The 19,818-nt window shown below is 46.1% G+C and overlaps 1 long non-coding RNA gene across 1 annotated transcript; it reads left to right on the top strand.

Moving 5' to 3' along the window:
- The first annotated feature begins 1,185 nt into the window (after nt 1–1,185).
- On the top strand, nt 1,186–7,686 carry LOC138850559 (uncharacterized). The gene is made up of 3 exons (XR_011390493.1): nt 1,186–1,506; nt 3,751–3,897; nt 6,531–7,686. It is a non-coding gene; the product is annotated as an uncharacterized lncRNA (long non-coding RNA).
- The last annotated feature ends 12,132 nt before the right edge of the window (nt 7,687–19,818 follow it).

The raw sequence follows: 19,818 nt of genomic DNA, 5'->3' as shown, positions 1-19,818 counted from the left end.
ACTCTCTCTCTCTCTGTCTCTCCTTCTCTCTCTGTATAACTCTGACTTTCAAATAAACAAATAAAGAAATCTTTTAGAAAAAGAAAGAAAGAAAAGGGCCAGGGCTTTGGTGTCGTAGGTTAAGTCTCTGTCTGCAGTGCCTATCAGCTGCTCCTCTTCCAATCCAGCTCTCTGCTTATGGCCTGGGAAAGCAGTGGTAGATGACCCATGTGCTTGGAACCATGCACCAAGTGGCAGACCTGGAAAAAGCTCCTGGCTCCTGGCTTCAAATTGGCTCAGTTCTGGCCATTTCAGCCATTTGGGGAGTGAATCAGTGGATGGAAGACCTTTTTCTCTCTCCCTCTGTGGTTCTGCATCTGAAATAGAAAAATAAAGTTTTTTAAAAAGATTTATTTATTTATTTGAAAGAGTTACACATAGAGAAGAGGCAGAGAGATAGAGAGAGAGAGGTCTTCCATACGATGGTTCACTGCTCCTGCCATTGCAGCCAACTGGGGAGTGAACCAGTGGATAGAAGACCTCTCTCTCTCTCTCTGCCTCTCTTCTCTCTGTGTAACTCTCTGACTTTTGAATAAATAAATAAAGTCTTTTTTAAAAAGTTTATGAAAAAATGGAACTAAAAACATAAATTTGATTTAGTGCAAAAAATTACAGCATCAATGTGGTTTTTTCATGATACACACTTTCAATGAGTTTTTTGAGCACGCCTCAAGAGCTGACAGATACATAAAGACCAGTGATGGAAACAGAATGGGGAGAAGAAGCTAAACACTAAGAGAAACAAAGTCAGGAGAATGAAGTGTTAAGTACAGGAAAAGCGTGAGTGATCACACATTTTGGTAAATACATTGCTGATTCAGCAAAGTTGCCGGAGATAACATCAATGTCTAAAAATCAATAGGATTTCTTTCCATTAGCATAAACATCTGGAAAATATGATGAAAAAAATGAGCTGACAGTGACAATTAACGATAGCAATTAAACTGTATAGTGTCTGGAAATTAATTTAACCAAGACTGTACAGAGCAACTATGAAAAAAATGTTAAGAGCTTTAGATTTTTTTCCCATTTCCTCTTGAAACCTGCTCATGTTTGGCTATGGGGAGGCAGGATCTGGAGGAAAAGTCAGGTGTTAGAGCCTTTGAACTGAGTACACAGGCTCAGAAAAATGAAATGCTTTGCTGATATGTACACAGCTGGTGAAGTGGTGGTACCAGGACTTTGGACTGCCACTGCTGTGAAAACTCTGTTGCCTGCAAAGTATTATTCAGTATCTAGAATTCTGGCTAGAATCTAAAAGCTTGATGTTTGCCTTGTAGTTGAGATATGGGTGAAGACACCCACATCCCACATCATCATACTGCCTGGGTTTGAGTCCTGGCTTCACACCTGATTCCTGCTAATGTGCGCTGTGAGAAGCAGCAGAAGGTGGCGTAAGTAGCTGATTTCCTGACATGCACATGGGACACCAAGATTGAGTTCCTGGCTCCTGGTTCTAACCCCCAGGCAAGTGAATCAGTGAATGGGATCTCCCTCTCTCTCCCCCTCTCTCCATGTCTTTCCATGTGCATGTGCCTCCCTGCCTCTCAAATACATGATTTAAAATATGGGCCATTAAATGCAAAGCTTTCCCCAAGGGCAGTTCCCTTGATTGTTCTCTTCAGTCTGAAGACAGGAGGCAGTGCTGTGACAATGGTGCCAGGGATGTGCATGGTGGGTTGTGCCAATGCTTGCAATGCTGGTATCCCTTGTTCCCATCCAGCTCCCTGCTGGTGCACCTGGGAAAAGCAGCAGAGGATGGCTCAAGTACTTGGGCCCCTGCTACCCATGTGAGAGATCAGAATGGAGTTCCTGGCTCCGGGATTCAGCTTGGCCCAGACCAAATGTTGCAGCCATTTGGGGAGTGAACCAATATATTCAGGGTTCTCTCTTTTCTGTTGTTCTGCCTTTCAAATGAATAAATTAAAAATATTTTTAAAAATCTGAAGACAATTTCATTTCATAAAAATGCAAGCAAGCAGTGAAAACATACTTATTCTGTCACAAATATGATTAACACCTGCATGTGTCTCCTTATGGCTGGCTTCTGAGTAGATAAAGAAGAAAAAAACATGACATCAGTGCAGAACACTCCTAGCACCCGTAGCTGAGGGCGACCTGTGGATTCGAGCAGAGTCCTCTTCCTCTGTGTTAGGTTTCTTTTATTCTAATTTAAAAGTCACCTTTTTCTTCACTCTCTGTTTAGATGAGGGACTTAAAAATTTCATGGAAGTGGAATTAAAAGATAAGGTTTATTAAAAATTGAAATACCTGTGCATAGTTTTTTTCATAATATTTGTTTTCCATGAGCTTTTTGAAGACCTTCACACATTACTAAGTTGCTCATGGTGCACTCCTCATGGATATGTGTTTTGTACATCTCATCTATGCCAGCTCACCCCGTTCCAGAGCTCAGCTCACCGCTCCTAGACAGCTTTCAGACCATTCAGCACAGCACACACGCCTCACTCTCTTTCAGCTTCTAGAATTTATTACTCTCGGTCATCACTGGTCATGATTTATCAATTCCAGGGTCCTCATGCTCTTCAAACAGCATGAGCTCCCTTATGGCTTCTGTCTTGCCAGTGTCACAAAATAGGGTGGCAAGGTTATTAGAAACACGCTCACTTCTTATCATATTGGAAACTTTCATTCACCTTTTATTGAATCAACAAAAATGAATCAGATGCCTGCTATGTGGAAATCAATCTACACAGAGCTACTTCCTTCTGTGAAATAAGACCTGCTGAGTTCTGGCAATGGTTCGTGATAAAAGGAAGAAATAAAACCAAGCAAAAGGAAAGGAAAACAAGGGGGGGGGGACGAAGAGAGAGAGAAGGAAAACAGATGTGAGTGCAGGGGATGGAGGAAGAAATCCTGGGTTTGGATTTGTGCTGTTGCTCTCTACGGGATCCCAGTCGATTTATCTAACTTCCCAACCTTCAATTTCATCAACTATAACATTGGAATGAGTGTGTAAAATATTTCAAGCTTTCTATGAGAATGAAACAAGATAATTTATAAGTCATGAATACTTGAAAAATTTCCAGCAGTGCTAGCGATTGTGATGGTTAATTCTATGTGTCAGTGAGACTGGGATATGCGGTGCCCACATATTTAGCCAAACATTATTCTGGGTGTTTCTGTGAGCGTAAAGTCACAGATGAAGTGGAGCAGGTTGACCTTCTCTGCTCATCTAAATGGCTTCAGCCAACATGGGTGGGACCCATCCAATCAGCTGAAAGCCTGAATGGAAGGAAGGGGCTAGGGGCAAGCAGCAGTTATGATGCCACATGGGATAAACTGCATCCTATACCAGAGTGCCTGGGTTTGAGTCCTGGCTCCACTCCTGAGTCCAGCTTCCTGTTAATGTACACCCTGGGAGGAAGCAGATGACGATGATGATTCAAGTATGTGGTTGACTCACATTGAATTTCAGGCTCCTGGCTTTGGCTGGCCCAGCCTTGGCTATTGTGGGCGTTTGAGGAGTGAAGCAGCAGATGGAAGATCTCTCACTGGCTGTGTGTGTATATGTGTACCTGTGTGTGTGTGTATGTGTGTGTCTGCCTTCCAAAACTTTATTTTTTAAAAGAAGAAGAAAATGCTGACCCTCTCCTGAATCAATGGGAGTTCCTCCCGTCTGACTGCCTTTCAGCTTGGCCACCTTCCTGCGCCACCTTAGGACATGAACTGAAACACTGGCTCTTCCAGGGACTCAAGCCTGCCTGTCTTTGACTAGAACTCCCCCAGCGGCTCCCTCGTCCTTGGCCTTCAGATCTGAGTGACCAACATCTCCGGCTCCTCTGGACCTCCAGGGGCCATCAGCAGATATAGGAACTCGCCAGCCTCCAAAAACAAGTGAGCAAATTCCTTACACACATGCGTGCGTGCACACACATACACGCACACACACACTGCCTGTTGGCCTTGTTTCTCTGGAAACCTCTCACTAACACAGTGTTAACATTATCATTTGAAAATTGCACTTTATATGCCTTTCCATGGAACTCAGGATAAATCCACTCCTTTGTCTAATCCAGTCCTGCGGAAAACTATTTCATTGTCAAAGTGAGGAACTGAGGTTAAGTCTGAGGAGAAATTTCCTGAGCCTCAGTTCTGGAACCTTCTGTGCTAGGGGAGGCAGTTTCAGAAAAGTAGCTCTTCATTTGGTGGTAAAGTTTTCAAGTATATATATATATATATATATATAAATATACATATATTTACATTTTTGTTGGTGTAGCATCCGCTGAGTTAAACAGTGACCAGAAAGCAGGCAGTATCAGAGGTGTGTGAAGCAGGCAGAAGTTCACCAAGAACAAAGGGGAAGCTACAGGGCCCCAGAGGGCTGGCAGCTAAGGGGAAGCATTTCTACCAGAGTGTGACAGAAGACCTTTCTATAACAGGTGAGTGACACTCGTCCTGACCCCAAGGAGGCCTTCAGGGACTCGATGAGAGGCCAGCAATAGCTCTAGGTCCAGCTCGCTGTTTCATGAAAGAGTTTTAGTAATTTGAACCCAGAAAATTTCATAATTGTAATGATCTTTGGAAGTCACCCAACTCGGATTCTGGGAAGGTGGTGATGGCATTGTTTTGGAACATCTCAATCCCCAGACAAGAAACAGAAGAAAGCCAAAATCTCATGAATGCTTGCCAGAAAACCGAGTGATAGTGTATCCCCATAATCCTTAAAATATGAGTGGACCAGGGGCCTGAGTTTGTGGCATGGCGTGTTAAGCTGCTGCCTGCAACGCTGGCATCCCATATTGGAGTCCTGGTTTGAGTGCTGGCTGCTTCACTTACAATGCTGTTCATTGTTAATGCACCTGGGAAAGCAGCAGATGATGGCTCAAGTAATTGAACCTGCATTACCCATGTGGGAGACCAGTATGGAGTTCTGGGTCCTGACTGTTGTGGTCATGTTGGAAGTAAACTAGCACATGGAAGATCTCTCTCCATCTCCTTCTCTGTCATTCTGCTTTTCAAACAGATAAATAAATCTTTTAAAAAATGAGAGGACCAACATCAACCAAAAATCAAGCCTGGGATGGCACCTGCAAGAGAGAAAGGATTCTGAGGTCAAAGGAGCCCCTAAACAGCCAAAAGAGAATGCAGAGGAGAGCAGGCAGGACAATTCTAGAGCAGTAGCTCACACAGGAGTGGTCTCGCCCACCCAATGCGGATGAGGGCAAGCACCACCCAGCCAGCCCTTTGAGAAAAGCATAGCCAGGGGTGTGCCGATGACTGCTTAACTGCCTGGCTTGCAGTGCAGATTTCCACAGTGCAATTATTCCCATCACGGTCAACTAACAGCTACCAAAGCAAACAAGCCATTGGGAAGAGCTGCACACAATTACCTCCGGCAAGGTGGATCTGGCTGTAAACAGTGGGAAGAGCTGGGGCTCTTACCCAGGACTGGCTGTGCACTGAGACGGAAAGTGAGCAGGATAAGTACAGCATCTGCGAAGGGAAGATAAGGTTGAAATGAAAAGCAAGGAATGGGAGAGAGCCAGGAAATTTCAGAGAATAAGCAGCCTGTTTCCGAATAGGCCACAGGAACAAAGGAAGAAGAAACTCTGTAAAGCTAGAACTGCTGTGAACCACACTGTCTTCTAAAAGTTCAGGACAAGTAATGTCACATGAGAATGAGTAACACAGAAGTATGGAGGTAAAATCTCATGCAAAGTTACTACAGAAGTCATTTACTCCATAGTTCCCAGTCCTGCCAACCATGATAATCACTAGAAACAAAACTCAAAACAGAAAATGCTCTTCCTGGGCCATTTATATGGGGTAGAGGCCACACCCCTGACTGCCTACACTGAGCTGAACTGACATAACCAAAGTGGTGGTGTTGACAATGGCCGTCATCAGCAGCCTCCATCCAACGCCAAGTCCCTGCATCCTCATGATTTGTTCTCGGTTGCCCAGAGATTCTCGCCTGCAGGAAGAGACTGTTTTGCCCTAATCAAAAATTACCCATTCTCTCTGCTGTTCCTCCCTAGTTCTAAATGAGGGCTTACATTAAAAAATCTTTATTTTCATTTTTTATTTTAAAGGGGGAGAGCGAAAGCAAGAGTGAGAACGAGAGAGAGAGAATGAGAGAGAACGCTACAGAGACATCTTCCATTTACTGATTCACTTCTCAAATGCCTGCGACAGCTGTGGCTGGGCCAGGCCAAAGCCAGGAGCCTGAAACTCTATCTGGGTCTCCCGAGGGTGGCAGGAACCCAAGTAGTTGAACAGTTAGCTGCTGCCTCCTATGGTGTGCATTACCGGGATTGGCAGCAAAGCCAAGACTTGAACCCAAATGCTCTGGTATGAGAAGCCAGTGTCCTGAGAGATGTCTTAACTCCTAAGCAAAATGCCCACACTGAGAGCTGATACATTTTTGACAACTAACATTTCCATAGTTAATTTTAGCTTAATGGAATTTCTTTTCCTGATACTTCCATACAATAATTGTAACATTGCTTTTATTTCCATTGCAGATTGACTCAAGTAATCTCCAACTCAAGTAATCTCCAATTTCAAAAACTTTCATACAGAGATGTGGGGGAGAAATTTTTGGTGAGAGGAACTCCAACAGGAGCTCTGAACAGACTAGAAAGTTGAGTTGTTCATAGTCTCAGGAACAGCCAGAACCAGGAACTCTGGGAATCACAGCAGCCCCTCATTCAAGAGCGACCTGTTCTGAGTATGCATTTGCTAGCTGAGTTTCCACACATTTTGATGGTTAAGAGTGAAATTCCTGAGACCAGCACCAGGCACACTAGGTTAATCCTCCGCCTGTGGTGCTGGCATCCCATATATGGGCACTGGTTCTTGTCCCGGCTGCTCCTCTTCCAGTCCAGCTCTCTGCTGTAGCCTGGGAAAGCAGGAGATGGCCCAAGTCCTTGGACTGCTGCACCCATGTGGGAGACTCGCAAGAAGTTCCTGGCTCCTGGCTTCAGATCTGTGCAGCTCCGGCCGTTGCAGCCAATTGGGGAGTGAACCAGCAGATGGAAGAACTCTTTCTCTCTATGCCTCTCCTCTCTCTGTGTAACTCTGACTTTCAAATAATAAATAAATCCTTAACAAAAAAAGAGTGAAATTGCTGAGAATGGAATCTTTCATTGGCCTGTGTTGGGTCACACGCCCGCTCCCATGATTAGTGAGTAGGGTTTTATAATCAGCAGCTCTGGACTATGTGGAATTTCTCAAGAAGGGACGCAAAGAAAAACTCTAAGAGACATCCATTAGGGATTGTTCCCAGGAGCCAGGAACCTGCAGAGTTCCTATCAATCTGACCAGGGTACATAATGCACAGGGTACATAATCGGTTGAGTAACTGAAGATACTAAAACATTGACAACCTGATGTGTCTGGTTCACGAGTAGCTCTGCTCCATTCCACACTATTCCCCACCCTGGACTCGCCTTGGAACCCTAAGAAAAGCCAGGTAAGCAGGTGGACTAATAGTGCTAAGATTGCATGGGGCTCTGGCTTCTTATCTATGCCTCCACAGCAACCGGGCAGGCCCCAGTGATAGATACATTTTCTGCTGGTCAGTGGGCCCATTAAGGCTGATACGTTTTCTGCTATGTAAGTCCTTGGCTAACGGCCGATATTGTATAACCCTGTAGAAAAGGACCAGCCCCTGTGGGCTGTGTTCTGGTCCCCTGTGCTGCTGTGGCTGCTGCTGGCTAAATGAAGAGCGATCCATCTGCCTGCAGCTCCGCGAGTGTTCTTTCAGCTCCCGGGCCTGTGTGCCTCAGCATCCCTGACGACCAAGCACGGGGCTGACAACTTGGCACTTCTCTGCATTCACCTTACAGAGTCCTCTCACCTCACACGCCACTGAGCTAAGACTTCATGTTGAGACAGAGAATGTAACTGACAGCAAACTAAGTAAAATCCTATTAAACTACACAATGCCATCATCAGTAGAATAAACAATAAGATGTACGTGTTTGCAGAATGGAATACTGCTGGCATGAGGATGAACAATCTACAGCTATGCAAACCACGGTTAGGCTCACAAAGAATACTGAGTGAGAAGAAGCCAGACAAAAACAGGAACAGGCGCTGGTGTTGTGGCACAGTGAACTAAGATGCCACCTGTTGGAGTCCCAGCTGCTCCAATTTTTTCCCTTAAAGATTTTATTTATTTATTTGAGAGGGAGAGTTACAGATTGAGAGAGAGAGAGAGACAGAGAGAGAGAGAGAGAGAGGTTTTCCATCCACTAGTTCATTCCCCAAATGGCCACAAATGACCACAGCTGGGCCTATCCGAAGCCAGGAGCCAAGAACTTCTCCTGGGTCTCCCACATGGGTGCAGGGAACCAAGGACTTGGGCCAACTTTCATTGCATTCCCAGGCACATTAGCAGAGAGCTGAATCAGAAAAGGAGCAGCCAGGACTGGAACCAGCTCCCATATGGGATGCCAGTGCCATAGGCAGAGGTTGATTCCACTATACTACAGCACCAGCCCCTGCTCCACTTCTGATCCAGCTCCCTCCTGATGTGCCTGGGAAAGCAGCAGAAGATGGTCCAAGTTCTTGGGCCTCTACCACCCATGTGGGAGACCTAGATGGAGTTTCAGCCTCTTGATTTGGGCCTGGACCAGCCCTGTTGCAGCCATCTGGGGAGTGAACCAGCAGATGAAAGATTCTCTGTCTCTGTCTCTGTCTCTCTCTCTCCATCCATTTCTATCACTCTATTTTTTTTTTTTTGACAGGCAGAGTGGACAGTGAGAGAGAGAGAGAGACAGAGAGAAAGGTCCTCCTTTTTCCATTGGTTCACCCCACAATGGCCGCTGCAGCTGGCGCACCGCACTAATCCAAAGCCAGGAGCCAGGTGCTTCTCCCGGTCTCCCACACGGGCGCAGGGACCAAGGACTTGGGCCATCCTCCACTGCCTTCCCGGGCCACAGCAGAGAGCTGGACTGGAAGAGGAGCAACCAGGACAGAATCCAGCACCCGGACAGGGACTAGAACCTGGTGTGCCGGAGCCGCAGGTGGAGGGTTAGCCTATTGAGCTGCGGCGCCAGCCCACTCTATCTTTCAAACAAATAAATAAGTCTTAAGAAAAGTTTATATTTTCCAACTCCATTTACATAAAATACAAAATAGTTGAAACTAACCCATGCTATTCTATGTCAGGATAATGGTTACATGGGAGGAGGGTCCATGGCTGGAAGAGGACAAAGGACAGCTTTTAGGATACTGGACACCTACTGCTTTTCCATCTCCATCCTGGCCAGGGTGTGTTCTGTTGTGAAAACTCATTAAGCTGTGTACTGTTGATATGTGCACGTTTTCAGTTCGATATTATATACCTCAAGACAAAGTTCAACTTTGTTAAACATCGCCACCCTTTCCCAAGTCCTCCTAGCCAGCTGGCCAGTTGGGGGGCCTCCCTCTCACATCTCCCAGCCACGTCCCTGCTAAAAACCTTTTCTGCATGTGCTCCAGACACACTTCTTTCTGTGTGCAGCACAGCTCCCTGGAAGGTGCACAATCTTTGCTGTTTTTCTCTCAGCCCTGCCTGGCTCTCCGGCTGTCACCGGCTCTTCCACAGTTCTCGTAAATAAAATGATCTCTGTCTCATTATGTAATCCCCTGGCAAAAGTTTTTACAAATATCAGCATTTTGGATTGTCACATTCTGTCCCCAAGGAATGGATTAGAAGAGAAGACCTGGTGTTATCCCATTAACTGACAGTCCTGACTTAGTTCTTCCTCTTCTGCTTGTTCTCTCCTTTCCTTCTTTTTAGGGAACTTACACACCAAGTTTCAGGTGTGCAAATCCAGTGATGGCCTCTGTGATGTTTGTGACTTCAAAGTGACTGTTTGGGTGCTGCTCAGATCCTGTCAGTCATCACCATTCTCAGTGCCTTCTGTTGGTGTATAAATACCTCGGTACCCTCCTCCTTGGGTACAATTCTGAACCATGCATATTCCATGGGCTTCCAGAATTCCCCAGAGAGGTAAAAGCTCAAGTTCCCCTCCGTTTGTAAGTTATTAACACACCTCTATTTCCACCAGTTCTCCACTCCCCTGCAGCCCTGCATGTGTTTGTCTCCTAGGATCATCTCCCAAGTACACCAGTTAGAGCTTTCCTCAAAGTCTGAGTTGGGAAAGATACAAACCAAGGAACTGAGCGACCTTTCCCATAAACATACACACACTCCGTGAGCACATGGACACACTCACACACAACTGTGGCAGTCAAGGCCCCTCCTCTTGTATGTAGAAGGAACTCATGCCTTACTTCTGGCCAACAGACTGTGGCAAAAGTGATAGGATAGGGCCTGCATAGTGGGTAAAGCTGCCACCTGCAACACCGGCATCCTGTATAGATGCAGATTTGTGTCCTGGCTGCTCCGCTTCTGATCCAGCTCCCTGTTAATGGCCTGGGAAAAGCAATGGAAGATGGCACAAGCCCTTGGGCACCTGCACCACGTGGGAGATCTGGATGAAGCTCCTGGCTCCTGGCTTCTGCCTGGCCCAGCCCTGGCTACTGTGACCATTTGGGGCATGAGCCAGTGGATAGGAGATATTCTCTCCTCCTCGCCCCCGCCCCCCCACCCCATAACTCTGACTTTCAAATAAAATAAATCTTTTTTAAAAACTGATAGGCTAGTCATCCTTGTTATTATGTTACATTATAGCAGGCAAGAGAGATTCTCCTGTTGGGTGGAAGATGCATATTACTACGTCTGAGCTGTTTGTGGAGGTCCCATGGCAAGGACTGCCAGTGGCATCTGGCAGCTGGCCTGGCCTCTGACAACAGGCTGCAAGGAAACAGGAACGTCAGTCTTACGACCGTCAGGGGATGAATTCTATCAACAGCCCGAGTGAGCATGGAAGCAGACCCTTCCCACATCAGCCCTCAAGATGAGACCATAGTCCTCCGACACCTGACTCTGCCCTGTGACACACTGACCAAGAGGACCCAGCTAAGTCACATGCACACTCTTGACCCACCGAAATTCTGGGATAATAAACGTGTGCTGATTGAAGCTATGAGTTTCGTAGTGCTTTGTTACTCAGCGATAGAAAAGGAATACATTGTCTGAGGGACCTTTCCACCAGAGGGGGAGATTCGCTCCTCCCCATTCCCTCAGACCCAGCTGGCGGGGACCTGAGCTCAGGGTGCCTCCAGCCCCGCTTTACTCTTTGATTTCACTGTCCGAGAGCAACCAGTACTGCGACCCTCTTCAGTTCCTCTGGAATTGTTTCCACAGTGAGTGTCATGATGACCCAACAGTTCTCGCTGGGGACAGGTTTCTACACTAAGTCTTCCCTGCAGGCTCCTGATGGAGGGCTTGATCCAGCAGAGCCTGAGTTTTCCAACGTCAGGACCAGGTCAAGGTTCACAGGCCCTTGTTTCGTGGCTCATTTCAAAGGTCTGTTGTGTTGTAACACAACAGATCATGTTCTTTTCTTTCTGAGCACGTAAGTCAGAGGTTCTGCTGGTGGCTGCACAGTGCTGTAACATGCTAGCTGGGCGGCTGGGCTCGCTTCTCTGCAATGAGCAGGTTAACTGCATTGTTGACAGCTGCATGGATTTCCAGACCCTGTGCTCCTGGCTTCCAGGAACTTCCCCATCTGAAGCAGAAGCACCTCAGCTCCTCTGGGGCTTCTGCTGCTTTAACTAAATGCTTCAGCCCTCTTTCTAGGTGCAATGCAATGATTTCTTCCCCAGGGAGACTGGGCAAAGATGAGTCGTCATCTTCTTTTTCTTCTTCTCCTTCTTCTTCATCTTCTTCTCCTTCTTCTCCCTTTTTTAAGGATTTATTTATTTATTTATTTGAGAGGCAGAGTTACAGATTTTGGGAGGAAACCTTCCATCCGTTGGTTCACTCCCCAGTTGGCCACAACAGCCAGAGCTGGACCTATCCAAAGCCTGGAGCCAGGAGCTTCTTCCGGGTCTCCCACATGGGTGCAGGGGCCGAAGCACTTGGAACATCTTGTACCACTTTCCCAGGCCATTAGCAGAGAGCTGGATTAGAAGAGGAGATGCTGGGACACAAACCAGCGCCCATGTAGGGATGGCAGTGCTACAGGCAGAGGTTTAGCCTGCTGCGCCACAGCAAGGGCTCCTTAAGTGCACCTCAGCATCGCCGTCAGGCTGCAGGGAGCCAGCCTGCATCTTTGCTGGTGGTCCCTCGCTGGCAAGCAGCTGTGCTTTTATAACCCAGGCCACCACTACTGTGTCCCAAGAGGAAGGTTTGTCTTTTGAGGAATTCAGACAAGTTAGGATATTACAAAATCACTTTCTGGTAATTTCTCCTTATCACCCTGGAGGTCTCTGAAATTAATAACTTAATAAACTTTTTCTTCTCCTGTAAGTAATTGTGCAAACTGCTTTATATTTTCTGTGAGAACAGAACAAGACCAAGAGGAGACAGATCATGGACTGTAGCCAGAACAGGTTTATTAAGAGACAACCTGAGGGGGACTCACTGCTGCCGAGGGTAGAAAGTGCACGGTGGAGAGCTCCGTTCTCTTACAGACCGGGGTTTATATAGTTAAGGCAGCTGAGAGTCCTGAGTGGGCAGGCATTAGGTGGGCTGAGCTGATTTGCTCTGGTTTCTTTGGTGGGGCACCTGCTAATAGCAGAGACAGGGTGGAGCTGGTTGAGGAAGATTGCAGGGGGATGGGAAGCTTCTCAATGAAGCCAGGATGGGTTCTGCTCTCAGCCACGCAGACAAGGAACCAAAAAGTAGTGAGGTGTTTTCAGTCTGCTTCCATTCTTGTTCCTTCGTTTCTTCATGCTCAAAAGTCTTCAAGTAGGACTCACCCTTTCTTTCCTTTCCCTTTCTTTCTTTTCTTTCCTTTCTTCCTTTTTTCCTTCTTTCCTTCTTTCTCTTTCTCCTTCCTCCCTCCCTCCCTCCCTCCCTCCCTTCCTTCCATCTCTTTTTGAAAGAAAGGCAGAGTGACAGAGATCTTCCATCCACTGGTTCACTCTGCAAATGGCTGCAATAGCTATGGCCAGGCCAAGCTGAAGTCGGGAGCCTGGAACTCCATCTGAGTCTCCCACGTAGGTGGCCAAAGTCCAAGTACTTGGCCATCGTCATCTGCTTTCTGAGGTGCATTAACGTGGAGCTGGATGAGAAGTGCGGCAGCCAGGACTTGAATATGAAGATACCAGTGTTGCAAGCAGCAGCTCAACCTGCTGCACCATGACACTGGCCCCAAGTCAGATTCTCTCAAACTCTGCCTCCTCACAGCCCCCAGGTATTCCAAAACCAGCATCGGCACCACATATGCACCCGAGTTCTTCACAGGGCAGCCTGTGCTCCCCAACACTCGACCATTGCTGCTGTCGCTGAGGCATGTCCCGTTGACATAGTCTTCCATAGCCACAGAAAGGCACTGTGTTCAGGGTGTTGTTGGCTATGAGCTCCCCCGTACGCACAGGCCCCTCTCCGTGCTCAGCCAGCACTCCCCAAGCACACCCATGGTGTGGGAGTCTGGCTCCCAGCAGTCTGAGAATCAGCATGGGCTGTGCTGCTGCCGAGCCTCCCTGCTCAGAGCACAGCGTGGTCCTTGATACAGAGCTGCCAGAACTTTGCTCTCTGTGATGCTCTGGAATTTTAATCAAATAGCAAAGCTCTCTGCCGAATCTTTATCCCATGGGAAATGGCTGCCCGGGGCAACACACAGCGCAATGTACTCAGCAGCTGTGCAGGTGCGTTCTTTTCCTAAAATACATTTTCTTCTTTTGAAAAATCCAATTCATTGTGAATATTATTGTCATAAAGAAGATGTATTATTTAATGCATACAACTTGATGTGCTTGGGGAAAAGTATCCAGCCATGAAATTATAACTATAGTCAATGCAATGAACTTGGCTATTGCCTCCACACATTTCCTCCCACTTCCTTACATTTTTTTAAAAGTGTATTTTCATTTTTCTGATAATATGGGGAAAAGAGACAATTTCCTGGATAAGATACCTGATTACTTTCTGAGTAACACCTTGAGGCTTGCGTGCTACCTTTTGCATTTATGATAGAATTCGCTGGCACTAAGTTGTGTTACCTTAGGGGCTGATGGGGCACTACACAGGCTGATTCCCAGGTAACGTGGTGTGCAGTAGAGAGAGGCCAGGTGTCTGCACAGTGCTTAAAGAATGAAGGCCTCGCGATGGACTGACTGCAGACAAGTAGTGATATTTGAGCCACAAAGTGACTGTTGAACTCCTGAACCATAGCAAGAACATTCCTGGCTCTTATTCTTGGAAGCCAAGTTTAGTCAAAGCAAACCAACTTTCTCCGTCCAATCGAGTTCATGTAAATTTTAAGTTTATTAAATGTGCACTTTTATTTCTATTTAGCATGTCTTTTTTTGCCTGCATAAGACCCACATATTTAACACCTGGTTTAATGTTTGCACATTTTTAACATAAGAAGATAATTTTCTTATACAATGGGGAGCCAGCAGATGGAAGATCTCTCTTTCTTTCTCTCTCCCTCTATCACTCTGTCTTTCAAATAAATTAATAAATCTTTAAAAAGTTTATATGTCATTCAAATCCTTAATTCAGTTGTTGTGGTTATTCAGCCCTAGCTTTGTAATTAATTAGGTTCAATGGCTATTAATAGTTTTAATTTAAATTAATTAATTTATCACTGTAGCTATTTTTAGTAATGTTTTCTCTTTTGGTTGTTTGGATTTCATCATTGGAGAAATTTCTCAGAGATGTTCTGAGTCCATACTTGTTCGGGCATTTATTTGTTTAGTGCTGTTATGCTCAGCTGAGTATAAAATTATTAGCCATACTTCTCTCCCTCAGAATTTTGTAAATATTATTTCACTTTCATCTGACATTGAGTATTGTTGTCAAGAAATCTGAGACTAGCAAGATATTTGATTCCATGTGTTTGCCTTTATTTTTGCCCATGTGTCCACTGGGCACTTCACCTTGGCATTCAGGAACTAGGACATTTTGAATCAATATTCCAGGAACATACGTGCCTCTTCAATGAGCAGCTTCTGGTATTTAGCTCAAGGATATTTTCATATATTTTATCTATGAATCTTTTTCCTGTTCTTCATGCTCTCTTACCTTCTTCAGGAACAACATTCACACATGTTTACTTTTTGTGTTTTCCTTGTCAGTCATCTTCTCTCTAACCACTTCTTTGTATGATTTTTCCAAGCCAATTCACCATGCTGCATGCTTTTCTTACTAATATTTTTCTCCCTTAACTATTTCTACTCCAGCTCTCATTTCAGTATTTTCTTAAGATTCATTTTTAATTCATATATAACATGTATACTTATTTATGGCTCTACATGATTATAATTTGATACATGTATATAACGTGTAATGATCAATTAGTAGTAATTAATATTTTATTTCTTTTTTCTTCCTTCCTTCCTTCCTTCCTTCCTTCCTTCCTTTCTTCCTCTTTCTAGAAGTCTGGCAGATCCATTTATTGTTTCTGCTTTGAGCTCTTCCAGGGAGTAAGACATGGAGTGCTATCACAGTATCTACAATCAATTTGAATGGATGCAGAATCACTTTTATGATTTTGCTGGTGTATTTCCTTAAGCCGTTCCTCTCTGGATGTTGTTCTGCTGTGTGTGTGTGTGTGTGTGTGAATCCTGTCTTTACTTTTGCAATATCTATTCATAGCTTTGTGATAATTCCACTTTAATTAGTAATGTAGAAAAATTTTGTTTCAATGAAAATCTAAGCATTGTCTAAAACGTCCTCTCCAGCTGCCTTCATGGGGCCCTTGGGCCAGAGGGCACGGCTTTGAGGTTGGTTGTGAACGTCTGCTTTCACAGCCTGTTTGTATGTCTACACTGGCAGTTTCTTGGTTACAACATAGCCTAGAATGACTCTCCTCCAGTAGGGCACATCTGGTTTCTCCTTATTGTGCATATTCTTTGGTTTTATGTTCACTGTTATCTCATAAGTTTGCGGTGACTTTAGAGACTGACCCCTGACTTAGAGAACTATATGAGCCAGATATGAACAGAACAAGAAAATGTTGGAGCCAGAGGAGCTTATTCATTCTGGGGTGGCCAGCTGGGCCCCACTGGGCAAAGGTCAATAGCCCTGCTTTGTTTGATTCACAAAGTTGAAACAAGTTAATTTGCATGCTAGTTTCTTAGTCAACCGAACTTGACCCTGTCAACACTGGAGTTTAGTCAAGGTCCCTGTTTATGGACAAAGAAACTGAGGTTTGAAAGAGAGACCCCCACTCCAGGTTATGAAGATTCAAATTGGCCATGAAAATGAGAGAGTGGCCGTGTGCCCTAGCAATTAGGAGAGCCACAGCTAGGGCAGGTGCCTGGGAGAGGCAGGACACCTCATCTGAGCCCTTCAGAGCCACTGAAGGTGTTCCAGGCCACTCCCCACTGAGGTCTCCAGGTGTTTGAAGGGAGGGAGAGGGATTAGCCCATTCTCTCTCACTTTCCTGGGGCCCTTTGTGGCCTTAACAGGGCTAAGTGCCTTGGTATTTTGGCTACAAAGATAGCAGCAATCCTAAAGAGCATGGCTGGAGGAGTGCAGGGCAGAGATGGAAAAGAAATCATTCTGAAAAGGGCTGAGGTGGAGAGGCATTGAACACGCACAGGAGAGATTGTTGTAAATAAACAGATTCAGACTCAAAGATTTTTCTCCTATTGGCCAAAGCCCTTTATCAGATATATGTTATAAAAATATTTTCTCTCATTCTGTAGCATGTCATTTAGCTTTTTAACAGTACATTTTAAAAGTTTTTAAATTTGAAGATGAATTTACCATTTTTTGTTTTTTTTGTGTGTCCTACAAAATCTAGCTCGATATTACACAGATTTTTATCCATATTTAATCTTTTTTAAAAAGATTTATTTTAGTCATTTCATAAGACAGAGTTACATAAAGGTAGAGACAGAGAGACAGGTCTCCATCCTCTGGTTCACTCCTCAAATGGCTACAATGGCCAGAGTTGAGCCTATGCGAAGCCAGGAGCCAGGAGCTTCTTCTGGTCTCCCACGTGGGTACAGGAGCCCAGGCACTTGGACCACCCTCTGTTGCTTTCCCCAGTGCATTAGCAGGGAGCGGGATCAGAAGTGGAGCAGCCGGAACTGGAACCAACGTCCATATGGGATGCTGGGGCTGCAGGCCGGGGCTTTAACTCACTGCACCACAGTGCTGGCCCCCATATTTAATCTTAAACTAACTGGTTTTTGGTTGAATCATCATGGTCTCAGATTCCTCTATTCTGGATCTATGACTCTCATAACTCCAAAGCCTTCACAGCTACCAAGCGCAATGGAAAAGCACGTCATTGTCGACTCAGGGCTGGGTATGTACCTCTTCCACTCTCTCATGTCTATATTGCATCTAACAAACACATCACAGACACAATCGCAGGGCCTCTGAGCCCAGGGTTTCTTCTCAGGCTTCTGTCCCAAGCTCCAGCAGGAGAGCACATCTCACCAGTAGACAAGAGCTTGCGTCTCAGCAGTCAAATAGCTGCTGACAGCTCTCGGGACTTTGATGGAGGACAATTACGCATTTCAGCACTTAGGGCAGGCCCCATTCCAAACTCTTGGGAAGCAACACCTACGTCAGTTTTTAGGGGCTTCTCCAGGCTCATTACAGACACCTGAATCTAAACTCCTGCAGTGGGGCCTCAGAACAGACTTTCCCTAGGAGGACCATGGGATGAGGACACGAGTCTGTGCAGTACCTAAGAGGACATGGCCCCAGGGGGCAGTGCGGCCTCAAATCCAGCCAGCGTTGGTGCTGCTAAGTGCACGGGGCTGTGTCTTCTCCTGAAAACAGAGGCATCCTTTGTTTCAATTTCTACGTGGGTTAGAGCAATCTTGTCTTCCTGGTGAAGCTAAGCAAACCCTTGGGCTCTAGAGGAGTCGCAGGTGGTACATCTTGCCTAAATTAGCCATCGCACTCCAGCTACCTGGCCACGGGGACTGCCTGGGCAATGGGCACATAAGCCAGAGAGGGCTAACCTGATGGCTGTTCTTTGACGACTGGGAACCTCTTTTCTCGCAGGAACTGTCAGAGCCATTCTGCAACTAAAAGGGCCTGGGAATGAAGACAAATTCCCAGCAAAGGGGACCAATAAAGGAGGGAGAGAAACAGCATCCTGGCGAATTTGTTGAGCCAGCAGTCAAGATAACCTGAAGCGCGAATCTGTGCTATAACGCAGACCAAGAAATGTCCTTTTATGCTGAGACAGTCTGCCAATCACACGTGACCAAAACATCACGCCTGCTGTTCCCTACGCACCTGCTCCTCATGCTCCTCTGCTATGCTCGCAGCTTCTCATACGACTCTCATTCAGCTGGTTTACGGCTTGTCTCCCTCCACCTCTCAGCTCTGCTGAAATGTGAGCCCAGAGGTGGCCAAGGCATTTTATCCCCTTGGTTCACACTGATGGATTCCCTGCCCTAACACAAATTCTCCACACTCAGCATATATTCAGTAGAGAGTTGCTGAATGGCTTACTTTCCCAGTGAATTATTACGGATTACTAAGATTTAAGGGGCCGGCGCTGTGGCTCACTTGGCTAATCCTCTGCCTGTGGTGCCGGAATCCCATATGGGCCCCGGGTTCTAGTCCTGGTTGCTCCTCTTTCAGTCCAGCTCTCTGCTGTGGCCTGGGAAGGCAGTGGAGGATGGCCCAAGTTCTTGGGGCCCTACACCCGATGGGAGACCAGGAGGAAGCACCTGGCTCCTGGCTTTGGATTGGCGTAGCTCAGGCTGTAGCAGCCATTTGGGGAGTGAACCAATGGAAGGAAGACTTTTCTTTCTGTCTCTCCCTCTCACTGTCTGTAACTCTACCTGTCAAATAAATAAATAAATGATCTTTAAAAAAAAAGATTTAAGATGAATAAGTGAAAACCATCACACGGTCGTGGTCTTCCGTTGAGTAACTGCTTGTCCATGTTTGGCTATGTCGTGCAGCTCCTACTGTGTGCATGTACCTGCACGTTACTGGCATTTCAGAAACTTCAGGCAGGGCACTTTATTTCTATCTCATCACCAAGATTGTCTTAAGGCATGGTGCTTCTCCTCTGGGACTATTTTAATATGTTTTTTTTTTTTTTTTTTTTTTTTTTTGACAGGCAGAGTGGACAGTGAGAGAGAGACAGAGAGAGAAAGGTCTTCCTTTGCCGTTGGTTCACCCTCCAATGGCCGCCGCTGCAGCCGGCGCACCGCGCTGATCCTGGCAGGAGCCAGGAGCCAGGTGCTTTTCCTGGTCTCCCATGGGGTGCAGGGCCCAAGCACCTGGGCCATCCTCCACTGCACTCCCTGGCCATAGCAGAGAGCTGGCCTGGAAGAGGGGCGACCGGGACAGAATCCGGCGCCCCAACCGGGACTAGAACCCGGTGTGCCGGCGCCGCAAGGTGGAGGATTAGCCTATTGAGCCACGGCGCCGGCTTATTTTAATATGTTTTTCAAATATGTTGATTGGACGGTTGCTAGATTTTACTGTTTTAGAGTATATCTGCTCTCTGGCACTTTGGGCTGTTTATTTTGTTCATCTCTGCTAGCAGGAGGTATTTTTCTCCTTGAAAGTGTAAATGAGTTAGCAAATGAAGGTGGTCCAAGGTGTCTTTTATCTGTCACGTGTACACAGTCAGAGAAAAGGGAGCGCTTCCACGTTTGGGGGCTAGTCTCGTCTGGGATTCCCTCGTGTTCGTTTAGTTCTAGTGCAGAATCGGCACTTTCTCCAGCAGGTCTCCCCACGGGTCCTGTCACCCAGTCTTCCCATGTGCCACTGTCTCTGTGGAATCTGGCCCTTCTATTAATCTCCGTGAC

The sequence above is a fragment of the Oryctolagus cuniculus genome, chromosome 7, assembly GCF_964237555.1.
Source record: "Oryctolagus cuniculus chromosome 7, mOryCun1.1, whole genome shotgun sequence".
NCBI classification, from domain to species: domain Eukaryota; kingdom Metazoa; phylum Chordata; class Mammalia; order Lagomorpha; family Leporidae; genus Oryctolagus; species Oryctolagus cuniculus.
The sequence above is the reverse complement of the archived record's forward strand: the minus strand, read 5'-3'. Positions and strand labels throughout refer to the sequence as shown.